At 43.9% G+C, this 16,209-nt stretch overlaps 1 protein-coding gene across 3 annotated transcripts in view; it reads right to left on the bottom strand.

Annotated features, from left to right (window-relative positions):
* Positions 1-16,209, bottom strand: part of ARAP1 (ArfGAP with RhoGAP domain, ankyrin repeat and PH domain 1) — a 331,554-nt gene that overhangs the window by 281,196 nt on the left and 34,149 nt on the right. Inside the window, exon 1 of one of the 3 annotated variants that reach the window (XM_033947924.1) lies at positions 2,187-2,317. The exons of the other annotated variants lie outside the window; for them this stretch is intronic. The gene's annotated coding sequence lies outside the window, so the exon portion shown is untranslated. Of the gene's footprint in view, positions 1-2,186; positions 2,318-16,209 lie in introns of those variants that run through there. 3 annotated transcript variants of the gene reach the window in all.

Here is a 16,209-nt window from a genome sequence, read left to right as displayed (position 1 = left end):
CGCCCATAAGGGCTGTATCAAGGAAATCCCCCTTAGTACAAACAGCTCATGCTCCCCGGGGGGATTTCCTTGATACAGCCTTTATGGGCGAAACGTAGGACCACGTCGGAGTGCTTACCCCCATCCGCATAGTATAAGATGAGTACTTTAATATTCAAATATATTTATTGAAAATATTTAAAAAGTATTGAGACCGATGACGATTAGGGATACCAATTGTTTCTGTATGATCTAAAGTTTAGCGGCATACAGATGGTATCACTGAGGTCTGTGAGTGTATAAAGTTTAGCGAACCGGCAGCCGTCTCTCTTATTTCTATTATGTCCCGATAAATGAATTGTGTGATTTTCATCTTTTGTTGAGGACAAAATAATGAATGTTAAAATTTTCTTTCAATAATACCCGAGACAAATGTTTTTCGGTGAAGTCATATAGATGTTGAACAAAATTGGCGACAAAGGGGAACCTTGCGGCACCCCATAGCCATTTCATGTTTGTCTTCTTTCATACCATCCGGTCCAGGTGATTTACTGCTAGTAGTTCATTTGGTTATTGGCTCAGTACGTCTTCTAGACTCACAGATTTTGTACAGCTCCTCCTCATTGTCAACCTCTGAAAACAATTTCTCCTACATCTTCGTCCATAAAGACCAAAAGCAAACAATTCTTTCAGTCTCTTGTCATCCCCGAGTGCCTCTTTTGCTCCATGATGATCTAATGGTGTCACAAGCTTTCTCCATCGGATATACCTGAAAAAGTTGTTACTATGAGTTTTTGTGTCTGTGGCACATTTCATATTCTCTTTTAACCTTCTTTGTCAGGGCTTATGTCACGTCTTATTTTCTTCATTAAGATGCTTTTTCCTTTCTTTGAAGAATGTTCTCTTGGCTCTGTTAGCCTATTTCACTTCACCTTTAAGAACATAAGAATTGCCATACTGGGGCAGACTGAAGGCTAGATCCCAAGTAGTAAAAGAGATTTTATGCTGCTTATTCTAGGAATAATAAGCGGATTTCTTCAAGCCATCTCAATAATGGTCTATGGACTTCTCTTTTAGATAATTATCCAAACCTTTTTTAAACCCCGCTAAGCTAACTGATTTCACCACATTCTCCAGCAATGAATTGCATGTTGTATGAAGAAATATTTTCTCTGGTTTGTTTTAAATCTACTACTTAGTAGCTCTGTCGCACGCCTCCTAATCTGGTATCCCCCAAGCTGAAGAACCCTAGCCACTTTAGCCTTTCCTCATAGGGCAGGAGTCCCAAACCTTTTATCATTTTCAGTGCTCTTCTCTTTTCTGATTCCGTTATATCCTTAGAACTGCACACAGTAGTCATTTTCATTTTTGCATTCCATGCTGGCTGTCGTTTGCTCTTCTCTCCCACCTTTAATAATACGTGGCACCCAGTTTGAGAGACGCTGCAGTAGACACTTCCGACAGGCTGGCCCCTTCCAAGATTTGAAGCTGTTCAGGGTTGCATTACTGAGAGGGGGGTAGAGTATGGGCGGAGCCTGGGCTGGACAAAGGGCGGAGCCAAAATAAAGTCGCCCTTCCTCTCTGGATCAGGGTAAGGGATTGACCTGGGGAAAAGAGAGAGGAAGCAGTGCAGTAGGAAAGGGAGAAGAAAGAGCTTGAAAAATCCACTGCTGGAAGAACGAAACCGAGCTAAAACAGAAGAAAAGTTTCAAGTTGATTAAAAATTTGATATACAGCCTCTAGGCACAGTTCAAGGGGGTGTACAGTTAACTAAAAACAGGTTACCAGTTAGAAAGAAAACCAAAAAAAAAAATGCAAACAAGACCAGGAAATGAATGAAAAGCCAGATACAGTGAGCCAGAAAATCCTGCCAGAGCTTCCAGGCCGAGCTGCAAACTATTGTATTGTCTGTCCGGGACCTGGATGATTCTCCCACATTCATTTTGCATGGCAGATGAACTTTTTCCGGTTTTCTGCCACATGGCTGATGTTACTGGACTGTTTTTTTTGTTTTGTTTTGTTTTTACATATAACGCCCAATTGACAGAAAACAAACATCTTTATCATCCATGCAGGACACATTTTGTGATAACTGAAATAAAAGCATTTAACCTTCCAATTCTAAGAGAAGAAACCAACCCTTTTCCCCCCCAAAACAGACGGTTGAGTCATTATTCAGAGAGAGAGAAACCCCCAAATCTGCTAACCTGACTTTGGGTACAGAAGAGATGCTTCCGCTGTAATTCTGTCACCTCAAATGCTGGATCCCCCCTTTCCTGAGCAGTTTCATTACTGAAAACTGAGGAATTTCGGGTTAGACAAGCCACCCAGGTCTCTGCTCTCTGGCCCCACCTTCAAGAGGCAATCTGTCCTATGGAGTGAGTTAAAAATCCATCTGAGTCAAGCCAAGCCTACAAATCCCACAATGCACCGGGATGTACTATAAAAGTTTTGCTCGGATTACCAAAAAAAAAAAAAAATTAACTGGTTAACCAATAGACAAGTTCATAATAATGAAACTAACACTTCAGTAATAAAAATAGAGCTTCAATTATAACTTCAGTAAGATGTAACTTCTAATCAGTGCCAATTAACATCAATTATGCTAATGGGTCTTGTTGACTATTTGACCTTCAGCCCCAACCATCAAGGGATCCGTTATACCACTGGTTACCTTCCGAACCGGGATGTAATCGATGTCTTCATAAGGTGCCTTCAGTATCATTTCCTCCAAGTGGTGGATTAATAAGATCATAAGAGCTGCCATCAAGCCCAGAATCCCAGGTCCAAAGCACCCAGCGAGATCCAGATTTTATGCTGCTTATTCCAGGAATAAGCAGTGAATTTCTCTAAGCCATCTCAATGGCCTATGGACTTTTCTTTTAGGAAATTATCCAAGCCTTTTTAAAACCCCGCTAAGCTAAATGATTTCACCACATTCTCAGGCAACAAATTCCAGAGTTTAATTACATGTTGTGTGAGGAAGTATTTTCTTCGGTTTGTTTTAAATCTACTACTTAGTAGCTTCATCACATGCCCCCTAGTTCTAGTATTTTTGGAAAGAGTGAACAAGCGATTCACATCAACCCTTTCTACTCCGCTCATTATTTTATAGACCTCTGTCATATCACCCCTGAGCTGTCTCCTCCAAGCCGAAGAACCCTAGCCACTTTAGCCTTTCCTCATAGGGAAGTCACCCCAGCCTACTACTACTATGAATTATTTCTATAGCGCTACCAGACGCATGCAGCACTGCACAGAGTCACAAAGAAGAAGAAAACAGTCCCTGCTCCAAAGAGCTTACAATCTAAACAGCCAAGACAGACAAACAGGATGTCATGGATACAGTTAAGGGGAAGGGTTAATCAGCTGGCTGGGTTGGAGGGCAGATGGGAATCCAGGACAATCGAGCCATTGTGACATCACTGATGAGGTTGGCTCTTATTGGTGGAATGAGGCATTATGACATCACAATCTCAGCTCTGCTTCCCAAAGACGGAAATGCTTCACACTGCTATGAATTATTTCTATAGCGCTACCAGATGTACGCAGGTTTCAGGAAAGGATACAGTACGGAAACATTTATAGCTTCCATCTTAAACCACCTCTATGCTCTTTTCAGCAAAGGTACAAGCGCTCTGATTTTACAACTAGACCTTAGTAGTGCGTTTGCCATAGTAGACCACGAAATAATGCTACTATGCCTAGACGCAATGAGGCTCTCGGGAAAAGTAAAGAACTGGCTCCAGGAATTCCTAACAAACAGATCATACCAAGTGGCCAGCAATGGGAATTACTGGAAACCATGGAAAAACCCCTCGGGGGTTCCCCAAGTCTCCCCACTATCACCCACACTATTCAGCATCTACATCTCACCCCTAGGCCATCTATTACAAAAATTAAACTTAAACTATTATATATATGCAGATGATATATCTATCTTAATCACCTTAAATGAAATAACAAAAGAAACTATAGATCACCTTTCTCACATAATGACCGAAATCAAAAAATGGACAATCGACTTCAAACTGAAACTAAACACAGAAAAGACAAAAGTCTTCTTGGCAACCCCCCAAGGACAAAATTACCAGAATTAAACGGCCACGAATACCCAACCTCCAAAACCACAAAAATACTGGGAATCACACTGGACACACACCTAACCATGGCTGACCACACAAACTTAGTGGTGAAAAAATGCTTTTGTACTCTGTGGAAACGAAGGACCATCCAAAAATAATTAGATTACTGGTGCAGTCTCTGATCCTATCAATTCTGGACTACTGCAACATCGTTTATCTAGGCATCCCAAAGAAAACAGTACAAAGATTAAGAAGAGTGCAAAACACTGCAGTTCGCTTGATCTTCGGATTGAGGAAAAACAACCCCATTGGCCCTTACTACAGAAGACTGCCCTGGTTGCCAGTGGAGGCGCAAATACTATTAAAATTTGCCTGTACCTACTACCACATTTCACATTACACAACCCCTCACGACCAACCAGAAACCGTAACATATTTACATACCCAAAGATCACAGGCTGCAAATCCTTCATGTACCAAGCAAGCAAACAGCAGTCCTGGCTGGGAAATTACATTAACGGAACCAGGCTGACCTACGGCACATTCCGGAAAGCCATTAAAACCGCACTATTTGACAAATTCATCTCCTAAACTGAAACCTCACCACTTATTAAGTTATATGTTCTTTCTGTGCAACCTCGGTGTAATATGTTGTCCTCTTATCTTTTTCTCATGTAATAAGTTGTACCCCCTCTTCTTGCATTCTGTAATTCGCTGATTGTCCAGCCTTCTTCGATGTGAACCACCTAGAAGTCTTCTCAACTGTGGCGGTATAGAAGAAAAAAGTTATTATTATATTACTATTATTATTACAGTCACAAAAGAGACAGTCCCTGCTTGAAAGAGCTTACAATCTAAACAGACAAAACAGACAAACAGGATGTCATGGATACAGTTAAGGGGAACGGTTAATCTGCTGGCTGGGTTGGAGGGCAGAGGAGTTGCTTAAGGATTGAAGACTATATCAAAAAGGCGGGTTTTCAGTCTGCTTTTAAACAAGGGAAGGGAAGGGGCTTGACGGACAAAGTCAGGTAATTTATTTCAGGCATAGGGAGCAGCTAGATGAAAGGAACGAAGTCTGGAGGAGAAGGGTAACATTAAGAGTGACTTATCTAAGGAACGGAGTTCTCTGGGAGGTGTATAAGGAGAGAGAAGGGAGGAGAGATATTGGGGGGCAGCAGAATGAACACTCTTGTAGGTCAGCGATAGGAGCTTCAACTGCATGCGATGGCGGACAGGGAGTCAGTAAAGTGACTTAAGGAGAGGGGTGACATGAGCGTAGCGAGGTTAGAAGAAGATGAGTTGTGCAACAGATTGCAGGGGGGAGAATGGGCACTGCGGGAGACCAGTTAGAAGTCGATTGCATTAATCATTTTCATTCCTGTTCTCTGTACCTTTTCTAGTTCCGCTTTATCTTGTATGAGATACGGCCAGGTACTATTTTCAGGCCCTCGGTATGTTTATCATAATCAGAAAAGTCAAATAAAAGTTTCTTGATCATATGTCTCTTTAGCTATAAATGACAATATTATTATTAAGACTTAGCCAAAAGGAAAGATTTATAAACTACTAGCTGATGCCCTGGCGTTGCACGGGTATTTAATTATAGCAATAACACTGTAAATGGATTCAAATAAAGATACTTTATAGTGGTGAATGAAATTATTTTTTTACAGCTTAATAAAAAGTACAATATTCAAATTATAATGTGAAATATTTGACAAAATGAATACAATACAACAAACGCAAAACGTGATTATAAACAACAATTTTAGTTTCACCTCCTGGAGCAAGAACATATAAATTGTTGGGTGAACCCACCCTTGAGCAAGCAACATAGAGTTGTGGGCCGCGAGACCCCCAGAACATATCACCCCAGGTAGTGAGGGATCTGCATACCAAGTTTCGTTCAAATCTGTCAAGCCGTTTTTGAATTACTGTGAGAATGGCAGCTTTTTACATTTTTTCCATTGATATGAATGGGTGAAATCTGATTTTCTGTTTGTAGCTCCGCCCACGTGGGCAGGTGGGCCGCGAGACCCCCAGAACATATCAGCCCAGGTAGTGAGGGATCTGCATACAAAGTTTCGTTCAAATCGGTCAAGCCATTTTTGCGTGATCGCGGCACATACACACATACATACACACATACATACCTCCGATTTTATATATATAGATAAAGAGTCATTTCTTTAATAAGACATGAACTATTTTTTCTGAGGCCCTCCAAGTACCTACAAATCCCAAATGTGGCCCTACAAAGGGTTTGAGTTTGAGACCACCGTTTTAGAGCTATACAAGGGCCTTCTTTTTTCCTTTTAGGGTCGATATTCAAATGATTTAACTGGGCAAGAGCCCCGTGTCCCCCCTCTGTGGAGCACGCGAGCCAATTGCTCACAAAAATGCTTGCAGATCTGGTTTTTCTTCACTTTGTGAGAAGGTTTGGGGGATTTGATTGGCGCCCTCTCCTAGATGATCAGGGGAAGAGGGGAGTTTTGATTTCAGGAGACCTTCTAATGATCTACTATTGGAAGGAAAATATGTTTTTTATAAACAAACGTGTAAGTGTGACTTTTATCCCACTTTCATGGAACGATTGTTATGGCCCCAGCGTCTTGTTCCGGACATTAAAGCAAAATATTTTGTTCTATGAAGGAAAAATATGGACTCTGCGAATTCTCTTGTTTATACTTTGCTGTGTGTGAAGGATTTCTATTATTCGGCTATAATATTAGGGCCTTTTAGAGCTTCCTCTTATCTTGATTTTAGAAAACAGATAAAAACTCAATTATTCAACAGACTGGCAACCTAATGTATCTTATTACTTACAATTTTTATCTCATTATAAATTGTTTCTATCTTCCCACTGTAAGCTTTAACTTTGCCGAAATTTTAGATGATTTCAATTTTAAATATCTATTTGTACTGTAGGTATAATGATTGATTGATGTGAACCGCCTAGAACTCCCAGGTATGGCCGTATGTAAAAATAAACTATTATTATTACATATCGGTTATGGGGGCCATATTAGTTATGGGGATCCCCTCCCCTCTTATATTCTGCACAATACAACTATCCTCATCAGTTGGACACGTTGAAAACATCCGTGGGGATAACGCTGGATGACCTTAGCAGACCTTACCTTTTAGATCTGTAATTCATCAAGTCAATGGCACTTATCTAACTACCGTACATACTCGAATATAAGCTGAAATTTTGGGGCCAAAACCATGACCCCAAAATAGGGGTCCTGGCTAATATTCGGGTCATCACCCACCCGTACCCCCCTCCTGGACTTGTTGCAGGCCTCCGCCGGGCCTGCTGTATGGCCTGGTGGGGTGGGCCAAGATAGGAGGGATCCCTCCAGTCTCCTGATCCGGCCAACTCTGCCAATTCTTTTTTTTACCTTCCTCCCGCCTCCCCTCGTGTACCTTTTTGAATCCCTGGTGGTCCAGCGGTGTACCAGGCAGGAGCGAGCTATCCTTGCTCCTGCCCAGTACTGAGCAGCTTGCTGAATCGTTGCCCTGAGTTTTCACAGGTCTCGTGAGGACTTGCGGCAGCCATTCAGTGAGCGGCTCAGCGCCAGGCAGGAGCGAGGATAACTCACTCATGCCTGTACACTGCTGGGCCATGAGAACTCAAGGCGGCCATTCAGGAAGGGGCTCAGAGTGGGGCAGGAGCACAGAAAGCTCGCTCCTGCTTGGTACACTGCTGGACCCCCAAGGATTCAAAAAGGTATGCGAGGGAAGGCGGGAGGGAGGTAAAAAAAAAATTGGCAGAGTTGGCCAGGACAGGAGACAGGAGGAATCCCTCCTGTTCCGGCCCACCATGTCATACAGCAGGCCCAGTGGAGGCCTGCAGGACATTGGGAGAGACGGGGGACGGGGGACTGGGTGCAGAGCCTGGCAGGGGAGGGAATAAGGGGGGTGGGGCACAGATCCTGGCAGGGGACATGAATATTAACTCCCCCCTCCCCATCTTATATTCGACTCAACCTTTTTTCCTCTTTTTTGGGAGGGGTAAAGGATACCTAGTCTTATACTCAGATCGACTTATATTCGAGTACATACGGTAACTAACTTGAAAACAGGATTTCCCTCTACAGCCCTCCAAGATCACTAAGATCTTCCCAAGGAGTATCCATACTATACCATGCTATATTGTTTCACATACTGCGCAATTGTCTGCTAGGAATCATTATGGCTTACAGAAGATTAATATGGGTATGATTCTGGCGGGGATGGGCGAACTGGGTGGGCCTGGGGAAGGGGCCATGGGTCCAGATTTTAGTTCCAGAAAATCTGGTAACCCTTAACACAAGACTACCTCTACTTCAGGAAGAAGGTGAAAGCTTGGCTCCCCTTACCTTCTATCGAAACTCCTGTCTTTTCGCTCTATATGTTCCACCTTTGTGTTACGTCATGTGATTCTAGCAATAGAGGGAGCTTGGATCACTGCAGTGACGAGAGAATTTCAGGTTTCTTGCTAAGGCAAGTGGGAGAAAGGGGTGGGGGGGGAGAGGGGACAAGGAGAAGAGGGATTAGAGGGAAAGAGTCACAGTGTGGAGGCAGAGGAGGAGAAGAGGATGCAAGGTAAGCAGCGAGGAGCAGAGGAAACTGGATGCAGGGCAAGGGATGTGTGAGGAAGGATAAGGGATGGAGTGGAGGAAAAGAGAAAAGGAGGATTCCATTCATTAGTTATCTCTCACCTTGATTACTGCAATTCTCTTTATAGCGGAATTCCTCAAAAAGAATTACGACGTTTACAGCTCATTCAAAACACTGTTACATACATAAGTTAGGGAAATATGATCACGTTACCCCCCTTCTGAAAGAAGCCCACTGGCTACCTATCACGGTTCATAGACAACACCGCGAAAGACAAAGGTGCGCGCCGACAACTGAGCGCAAGACGGAGGCGCGCGCCGAAGAAAATTACTGTTTTTAGGGGCTCCGACGGGGGGTTTTGTTGGGGAGCCCCCCAGTTTACTTAATAGAGATCGCGCCGGCGTTGTGGGGGGTTTCGGGGGTTGTAACCCCCCACATTTTACTGTAAACTTAACTTTTTCCCTAAAAACAGGGAAAAAGTTAAGTTTTCAGTAAAATGTGGGGGGTTACAACCCCCCCAAACCCCCCACAACGCCCCCACAACGCGGCGCAATCTCTATTAAGTAAAGTGGGGGGGTTCCCCCCACGCCCCCCGTCGAAGCCCTAAAAACAGTAATTTTCTGCGGCGCGCACCTCTGCGCTGCGCTCAATTGTCCGCGCGCGCCTTTGTCCCGGCGCGCTTTTGACCTGACACCACCTATCACACACCGCATTACCTATAAAACACTTATGCTAGTCTTTAAAATAAAACTCTCACGTCTTCCTCCCTTTCTGCCCCTCTCGGACTCTTAGATCAGCAGATCAGAACCTACTATCTGTTCCCTCTATTAAAGAATTTTATGACACTAGGAAATCCAATTTCTCCGTTGTCGCCCCAACTTTATGGAATGCCTTACCTCCCCAACTTCGCCACGAAAATCTCCTAGATCAATTCAAGATTAAACTAAAAACGTTTTTATTTCAAGATGCATTCCATAGCTCCTAAACTTCTTATTGCCAAGTCTGCCAACCGCTTGTAAGAAGCGACCCAATCCCTAATGTTTTATCCCTCTCCCTCTCTGTCCTTTCTAACCCTATTATTTATTTTTTTTTCTTTTCTTTTTTCACTTTACCCCCACCTTTCTTCTTCAATCCCCACTCTCATGTATGTCTTTGTAAAACGTCTACAATGTTCACTTTTCCCCCTTTTATAAGCATTATGTTAATTCTTTATTTTATCATAGTGTTGTAAACCGCCTAGATATTTGTTGATGGTCGATATATTAAAAATAAGAAAACTTGAAACTAGAAAGATGGGAGAGTGTAATTCTGAATATCTGTCCCAGGTGCAGAGAGAAACATAGAAGGCAGATAAGGGCCACGGCCCACCCAGTCTGCCCACCCTAATGACCCTCCCCTGCCTTTACCCTGCGAATAGATACCACGTGTCGATCCCATTTGGCCTTAAAATCAGGCATGCCGCTAGCCTCAATCACCTGAAGCGGAAGACCATTCCAGCGATCAACCACCCTTTCGGTGAAAAAGAATTTCCTGGTGTCCCCGCGCAGTTTCCCGCCTCTGATTTTCCACGGATGCCCTCTTGTTGCCGTGGGACCCTTGAAAAAGAAGATATCCTCCTCCGCTTCGATGCGGCCCGTGAGATACTTGAACGTCTCGATCATGTCTCCCCTCTCTCTGCGCTCCTCGAGCGAGTATAGCCGTAATTTATCTAACCGTTCTTCGTACGGGAGATCCTTCAGTCCTGAGCGTGTTCTGGCCCTGTATTTTACTGAAAGTATAGCGAGCAGAGAATATCTCCGTTCTACTGCTAGGACCCCGGTTTACTGTCAACCAACATAAAGAGAGGGCAGGCTTCAGTATAATGGGGGGGACAAATTTCCAAACTGGCAACATTTCTCAGCTAAAGCCAAAAGGGGGCGGAATGATATTGTTATTAATAATAAAAATATTTGATATATCGGTCTTCTGTTATGACAAGCACAGAAATTTAGCAGCAAACTAGAAGGGAAGAACTAGAAATGTTAACGGGGGGAGTGGGGGAGAGATTGCAAGCATGCTTCCTGTAACTTGCTGCACAGGGAACCCCACAAGCGAATCCTTCACGTGGCCAAGAGATTTAGGGGCTCTCCTTCGTTAGGGGCAGCCAGGCGCTGGGCTGCTCATCTGTCAGGCTTTATTTTGCAATTGTGTGACTGGTTGGGGCAGAGTTTTCAGCTGCAGGCTTGTGTTAGCAGAAGTGTCCAGCGGGCTGTTGGTGACAGGAAAGAGGCCCAGAGATACAGGAAGGAAACTTTCGCCAGTGTGTGGAGGTGTGAAGAGTGAGGAAATCTGTCTAAGGCCTTCAGAGAGAAAACCTTTGTGCAAAGTGCGTGAAAGGGGCTGCATATTCTCATGTGCGGGTCGATATTCCAAAGCGCTGATCCGGATTACAGCTCCCGCTGCTTTGTAACACATTTAGCGATGATCGAGAGAGAATTAAATTTGCTGATGACGCAAAGGACTTCTTTTACTGAGCTGCGGTAGCGTTTTTACCACGCGCTAGGTGGAAAAGCTAACGCCAGCTCTATGGAGGCGTTAGCATCTAGTGTGTACCGCGCGCTAAAACCACTAGCCCAGCTTAGTAAAAGGAGCCCAAAGTTGTTAAATTGCAAGAGGACCTTGGGAGTCAAAATGGCAGATGACGTTTCATTTGAGCAAGTGCAAAGTGATGCATGTGGGAAAGAGAAACCCGAACTATAGCTTTGTGATGCTGGATTCTCTGTTAAGAGCCCCTTCCCAGGAAAAGGATCTAGGTGTCATTGTTTAGGATACGTTGAAACCCTCGGCTCAATGTGTGGCGGCTGCTAAGAAAGCAAATAGTATGTTCGGAATTACAGTAAAACCTTGGTTTACGAGCATAATTTGTTCCAAAAACATGCTTGTAATCCAAAACACTCATATACCAAAGCGAATTTCTCCAAAGGAAATAATGGAACTCAGACAATTCGTTCCACAACCCAAAAACGTTAATATAAAATACTATACATACTTGTATTGCAAGACCTCGCTAATTTAGAACAGTCACTAGACTCCTCCAGCGTCAGAGAAAGAAGAACCATCGGCTCAGTTGTGATGATGTGACGCGTGTATACTGTATGTACTCATATTGCAAGACTTTGCTTGTTTAGAACAGTCACTACACTCTTGCAGTGTCAGACAAAGAACCACTATCGGCTCAGTTGTGATGCGTGTATACTGTATGTGCTTGTATTGCAAGACATTGCTTGTATATCAAGTTAAAATTTAATCAAATGTTTTGCTTGTCTTGCAAACCAAGTTTTACTGTATTAGGAAAGGAATGGAAAACAGAGATGAGAATGTTATAATGCCCTTGGATCGCTCTATGGTACGGCCGCGACTCGAATACCGTGTGCAGTTCTGGTCACCTTATCCCAAAAAAGATATAGCGGAATTAGAAAAGGTACAGAGAAGGGCGACAAAAATGATAAAAGGGATGGCATGACTTCCTTATGAGGAAAGGCTAAAGCGGCTAGGGCTCTTCAGCTTGGAGAAGAGACGGCTCAGGGGGGATATGATAGAGGTCTATAAAATAATGAGCGGAGTAGGAAGGGTAGATGAGAATCGCTTGTTCACTCTTTCCAAAAATACGAGGACTAGGGGACATGCGATGAAGCTACTAAGTAGCAGATTTTAAACAAACCGGAGAAAATATGTCATCACACAACATGTAATTAAACTCTGGAATTGGTGGCTGGAGAATGTGGTGAAATCAGTTAGCTTAGCGGGGTTTAAAAAAGGTTTAATTTCTTAAAAGAGAAGTCCATAGGCCATGATTGAGATGGCTTGGGGAAATCCATTGCTTATTCTTAGGTTAAGCTGCATAAAATCTGTTTTACTACTTGGGACCTGGGTTGGCCACTGTTGGAAATAGGAGCTGGGCTTGATGGACCTTTGGTCTGTCTCAGTTTGGCAATGCTTATGTCCATTTAATTAAGTGGGACATTCAGAGAAAGTAACTAGACAGAACCTCTGAATAGATTTATTTGTTTTGTAAGGCGAAGTACCTTTGACCGGACCATGATTACTTTGCTATTAAATAAAATTACAGACCACTCCTGCACTCTGAGGGTAATTGTTTAATGGGGTTCCTCGACTTTGACACCCCAAGACTGTTCAGTAGAAGTCTACCCTATAGCAAACCAGGCGTCTAAATTCCATGATAGAATAGTTTCATAACCAGTATCTACCTAACCTATACTTACTATAATGGATTTTATGCATACATATGTAGCCATAAGCCAGTATTCTAAACATGTATGCATGTAATGGGTGCAAATATCTAAGAGGGTAGCGAGGAGCTCCAGAGCGACTTGTATCAGTTAGAGAAATGGGCAGAGCAATGGCAGACGAAGTTCAACGTGGAGAAATGCAAAGTGATGCATTTAGGTAGTAAGAATAAGGAACACGAGTATAGAATGTCAGGCGCAACTCTGGGAAAGAGCGAACAAGAAAAGGATCTGGGTGTACTGGTAGATAGGACCCTGAAGCTGTCAGCACAATGTGCGGCGGCAGCAAAGAAAGCAAATAGGATGTTGGGCATGATAAAGAAGGGAATCACGAGTAGATCAGAGAAAGTTATAATGCCGCTTTATAGAGCAATGGTCAGACCCCACTTGGAATACTGCGTCCAACATTGGTCTCCCAACCTAAAGAAGGATATAAAACTGTTGGAGAGGGTACAGAGACGAGCAACAAAACTAGTAAAAGGTATGGAGAAACTGGAATACGAGGATCGACTTAAGAGACTGGGATTGTTCTCTCTTGAGAAAAGGAGACTGCGAGGGGACATGATCGAGACTTTCAGAATACTGAAAGGAATCGACAAAATAGAGCAGAAAAAACTATTTACATTGTCCAATTTGACACGGACAAGAGGACACGAAATGAAGCTGAGAGGGGACAAGTTCAGGACTAATATCAGGAAGTTCTGCTTCACTCAGAGAGTGGTGGACACCTGGAATGCTCTCCCAGAGGAGGTTATTGCAGAATCCACCGTCCTAGGATTCAAAAGCAAACTAGATGCACATCTCCTTACGAGAGGCATAGAAGGATATGGGTGACTAAAAATTACGCCAGGTGTACACCTGGCTGGGCCTCCGTGGATCGCCGGACTTGATGGACCGAATGTCTGATCCGGAGATGGCACTTCTTATGTTCTTATAATGCCTCATTCCACAGTGCCTCAGAGCCAACCTCATCAGTGATGTTACAATGGAGTAGCAACATTCCAGAACCCCAAAGAGTAACAAAAGATTCTAGAACCCCAAACAGTATCAAGATTCCAGGCAGAATCTCAAAGAATAGCAAGATTCCAGAACCCCAAAGAGTAGCAACATTCCAGAGTTGAGATTGTGACACGGACAAGAGGACATGGATTGAAGTTAACGGGGGACAGGTACAGGACAGATATCAGGAAGTTCTGCTTCATGCAACGAGTGGTGGACACCTGGAATGCTCTCCCAGAGGAGATTATTGCGGAATCAACCATCCTAGGATTCAAAAGCAAACTAGATGCACATCTCCTTACGAGAGGCATAGAGGGATATGGGTGACTAAAATTACGCCAGGTGTACACCTGGCTGTGCCTCCGCGTGTGCGGATCGCCGGACTTGATGGACCAAAGGTCTGATCCGTAGATGGCGCTTCTTATGTTCTTATTATGTTCTAGTCTCCATAATTGCCCTTTATAATGCCAAGGCAGCTCTGGAACGCCTCCGGAGGGTGGTAATATTCAGCCTGCTTTCTGGATCACTTACTTGGATAACAAAGAAAACCGTCCTAGGTTTTCCCGCTAGCAGGCTGAATAATGCCAGTATCTGGAGAAGTTCCAGTCCTGACCGTTCAGTTTCGAGACTCCAGGGAGAAGGTTTTCAGCGTCTGAAGACTTTCTAGACAGAGCTGTACAGGGAGACGGGGGATTTCATGGAGTTCTTGGAAGTGTCATCGAGCAGGAATTGTCTCTTAAATGTTTACCGTACAACGCTGCATACGCCTGGCAGTGCTATAGAAATAATATATAGAACTAGTTGAAGAGAGTGCGTTTCCCGTAATGGCCTGTTTTCTGGAAAGTGAAGAAAGTTAGAAAGGGACCTGGAGTAGGGTTACTACTATATGGCTCCAGAAAAAAAGAGGATGGATTCAGACATCTGGGTTTTTCTTCCATCAAAAGCAAAGGAAGTAAGGAGGATATTTTCTCTACTGTTTACATGAATTTATTCAGGTACTCAAGCTTTTTTCCCTGTCTGTCCCAGTGGGCTCACAATCTATCTAATGGGGCAATGGGGGGATTAAGTGACTTGCCCAAGGTCACAAGGAGCAGCGTGGGTTTGAACCTGAGGGTGCTGAGGCTGTAGCTTTAACCACTGCACCATACTCTTCCCCCTGGTGTGGTTTTATTTCCATTGACAGCAATAGAAGTAAAACCCAGATGTCTCAATCTCCTTTTTCTGGAGCCATATGATCACCCTACCCAGGAGGAGTAACCAACAGCTACATTTTCTGGGAAAGCTGCAACCTTCAGAAGGTATCCAACCCATGGAAAGGAGAAGAGAATCTGTAGAAGTAACAGAGGATCTTTGGGGGGGGGGGGGGGTTCATTGGCTCCAGAAGAAGACAGAGCATGCATTCTGCTACTGATGGCATGAAAATGACATTTAAAAAGAAGCACTTCCTGCTCTCGACCAACCTCAGCTTTTTCCCTATCACTGAAGCAGAGCCTGCTGTCACGCTGTCCTCTCGCTCCCTTCACTCCGCACTTCACAGTTCAGAGACCCACCTGAGCAAAGGCTCCAGAACTGCCGCCTGCCCCTGGGGTGTGTGCATCCTCTCTCTCCGGGTACTGCAAAAGGGCAGAGGGAGAAAAAGCTCTGAGCAGGACCTCTCTATCCCTGCTGACACACTGCCCCTGCCTCTCACCACCCTCAAACAGGTGAACAGAGAGAAAACAAAGTGTGGAAAGAAGGTTTTACCTTTTTATTGGATGATCGCCTTATTTTCCTGCTTTTCTTTTACTTATTAACCTTTTCAGTGGACAAACATAGCCTCTGCACTGCTTGACCCTCAGAAAAACACACCAGAGCTGTTCTGATCATAGACGTGTCAGTGACGAGTGATTAATCCATGACTCATGTGCAGAGAGAAGGTCCTCAAGTACCAAGAAATGCAGTCCAAGACCAAGAAAATGTGGCAGAAAGATACAGAAGTGGAGGAGCATGATCAGAACATAAGTCTAAGTCCAATTTGGGCATATGGTGCTAGACGCCCAAAATCGGCAGTGGAAAATGTCCCTTTTTGAAAAATAGGTCTGGATGTCCAGGCGGTTGATTGTCCAGTCCGCCAGTCCGCCAATCTTTATACCACATGTTCAACTAAAAATTTGTCTAAGTCTCAAATGCCCAGAACAAGACCTTTTGGACGTGGGAGGGGCCAGCAAAGTGATGGACTGGCCACCCAGACATGGCAATGGAGCAGTGGGGTA

Source organism: Geotrypetes seraphini, chromosome 6 (assembly GCF_902459505.1).
Source record: "Geotrypetes seraphini chromosome 6, aGeoSer1.1, whole genome shotgun sequence".
In the NCBI taxonomy this organism is placed as follows: Eukaryota; Metazoa; Chordata; class Amphibia; order Gymnophiona; family Dermophiidae; genus Geotrypetes; species Geotrypetes seraphini.
Note: the sequence above shows the minus strand (reverse complement) of the source record. Positions and strands in the feature narration are given on the sequence as shown.